The sequence below is a fragment of the Ailuropoda melanoleuca genome, unplaced genomic scaffold (assembly GCF_002007445.2).
Source record: "Ailuropoda melanoleuca isolate Jingjing unplaced genomic scaffold, ASM200744v2 unplaced-scaffold11096, whole genome shotgun sequence".
Taxonomy (NCBI): domain Eukaryota; kingdom Metazoa; phylum Chordata; class Mammalia; order Carnivora; family Ursidae; genus Ailuropoda; species Ailuropoda melanoleuca.
The window spans coordinates 2387-5413 of NW_023179500.1; the positions used below are offsets into that span (position 1 = coordinate 2387).

Here is a 3027-nt window from a genome sequence, read left to right on the forward strand (position 1 = left end):
GAAGAGATAATTTGACAAATGATAAGTAAGGTTAGAATTTAGTAATTATAAACATCTAATAATATTGTTCTTTATACTATACTTTTCCTTGCATATATACACATACAGCATCTGGGCAGATGGAAAAGTTTATAGATCAAACCAAAAAAAGCATCAAAAGAGATTTTATTTAATATTTATTAATTGATGGAAAACAGAATGCTTTTCATGTTTGGAAGGAAGAGATAAACAAAAGAAAAGATTTGTTTAATTTACTACCTAAAATTGAATTCTAAAGCAAAATGACCAGAGTAAGAAAATTATAAGAACTATTAAAAATGGGTTGTTTTGATTAAATCATCAATTTTGTATAATTTAGTAAACAAATATAATTGACATATAAAAAGCCTAAGGAGACAATTCACAGAAGAATTCAAATAAATAATCATTTATGTGAAAGAATGATCTAACCAGTAAACAAATGAGAATAGCTTTTTTTTTTTGAGGGAAAAGGGGCTAAAAATAACATTTAGTTATTAGAGATAATTTCATACATAATTGAGACATGAGCTGATGGTAGAAAGACTCGTGAATTTCTGGCTGGCTATTCTACTTGTCCGTTGTATGACCTTGGACAAATAACTAGACACCTCTGCATTTGAGTTACTTTGTTTTTATATGGTTACTACAATAACTAAATAAGATAAGGTATATATACTTAACAGAGGGACTGGTGCCATATTATTCAAGAAGNTTATTATTCAAGAAATGATAGTTTAATTATTTTTAAATTTGTATTGGGCAATATGTATCAGTATATATATCATTATATATTAAATGTTATATTATTTGTTTCAGTGTACCCCTTTCTGAAAATTGATGCTGAGAAAAACCTTAAGATATGATAAAAAATTGATTTACATGAAGATATGCATATGATTTAGGTACAAAAATAGTGGCCTGGAAAATTAGTAAAGAATATAGAGATACCACATTATATAAAATGAAAAAAGAATACAATAATATTTATACAATGTGATCAACAAGTACATAGACTAATAAACATACATTGGTAAATAATATAGACGTCAAAATAATGAACATAAAGCAGCATGTCCTCTATGATCGTCTATTTCAATTGAGTAAAGTCTTGGAATATCAAAGAACTTATATTTTGTATACACAATTCAAATTTATCCGAGAGTAATAAAAAATTCATTTGGGGATTGGTATATATTTGTCTAAGTCAGTTGGATAACAAACAGAAAAGTGTAACAAATTATCATCACCAAGTATTGAGAAAGATAAATAAAATTCAGAGGCAAAAGTTCTGATTTAATATTTAATCCCACAATTATTAATATTAAATAAAAGACAAGTATATAAGAAGGTCTACTGGTGTGTGCTTTGGAATCACATATGCAGGACTACTCAGGTTCCTGGAAAAACAAATAAATGAATTAGAAATTAGAAATCATTTGATATGTAGATAAAATAACTAATCAATTAAGTCATTTAACTGAGACATAGGTTCATATATATGAACAACTTTTTTTAAACTGAAAAGCATTATGAAGTAAAGAACGGTAAAGAAATAAAAGTGTCATATATCATTATTCTTATTGGTAAATAAATATGCCACAAATATTTTGTCCTTTGCTGCTAGGTTTTAATGAATGCACACATATATTTAAAGAGGTTTCAGAGGTTCATTTGTGACCTATTCCCTGAATTTTCTTTCCTCTTGATGATTTAACAAATCAGTCACAGATTCTGCTGCAGCTGGATCTTCATGCTTTGTAGAACTTTGAAAAGCTAAAATGTATCAAAAATGTCAAAATTATACATCATGACCTTTTCCTTTCTCATCGTGTTGCCTTTTCATAGGAAATGCATGTTAATTTTTAGAAAAACAGAAAAATATATTAAAACAATGAGATTAGGATATTAAGGGTACCCTTGAAGAATGAAAACGAGATTGAGAAACGATCCACAGGCTAATTTGAAGGAGATCAATGCATCTTCCTTATTTTCACTTAGATTTTGTTGTATTAATGTATGCAATTTATCTAAAGGTTTACATTTCTCTATTTTGCATGTGCATTAAGTTTTTCAAGGCTGTGATGTACACCTGATCGCATCCCAGCAAAGATCACACATCCCTGTATACAGCTGCGACCAGATTGCGTGTTTTATGAACTGTCCCTGAAGTGATAATTCAGCTGCCTGCGTTGCCTTTCTTCATACTTGCATTTGTGTAAGTCATTTGAAGAACTAAAGATTGATGTCACATGAATATGGTAGGATTTGCTCACCAGTCTGAATAACCTGTGACTTTCTCAGCATCTCTCCCACGCAAAGGGCATCTGAAGCACCACCATGGTGGTCTGGAATAACAGTGGTGCTATGGAACCCATCTTTCTCTTAGGGGGTTTCCATGGGCTGTCGTCCGTTCATGCTTGGCTCTCAATTCCATTTTGTCTTGCATACCTAGTGGCGTTTATAGGCAACATCACCATCCTCTCTGTTATCTGGAATGAGTCTTCACTCCACCAGCCCATGTATTATTTGCTGTCCATCCTGGCAGTAACTGACCTGGGCATGTCCATGTCTATGCTCCCCACAATATTGGCCGTGTTATGGTGGGAAGCCCAGTAAATCAAAGTAGGAGCTTGTTTTGCTCAGCTTTTCTTCATCCACACCTTCACGTTCTCGGAGTCTTCAGTGCTGCTGGCATGGCCTGTGACCGATTCGTTGCTATATGTTGTCCACTGCACTACTCAAGCATCCTCACCAGTGATGTGATTGGTAAGATTGGCTTGGGCTGCTTGCTGCGAAGTGCAGGTGTCGTGATGCCCATGCCCATATTATTAAGGCGCTATCATTATTGCCATGCCAATGTCCTCAGCCACCCCTTTTGCCTGCATCAGGATATTCTGAAATTAACCTGCTCTGATGCCAGTGTCAACAACATCTATGGATTGTGTGTGGTCATTATCACACTGGGCACAGACTCAGTCCTCATCCTCCTCTCCTATGTCCTAATTC

The 3027-nt window shown here is 33.5% G+C and overlaps 1 pseudogene; it reads left to right on the forward strand.

Moving 5' to 3' along the window:
- Positions 1–2358: 2358 nt before the first annotated feature.
- On the forward strand, positions 2359–3020 carry LOC109488791 (annotated as a pseudogene).
- Positions 3021–3027: the final 7 nt, after the last annotated feature.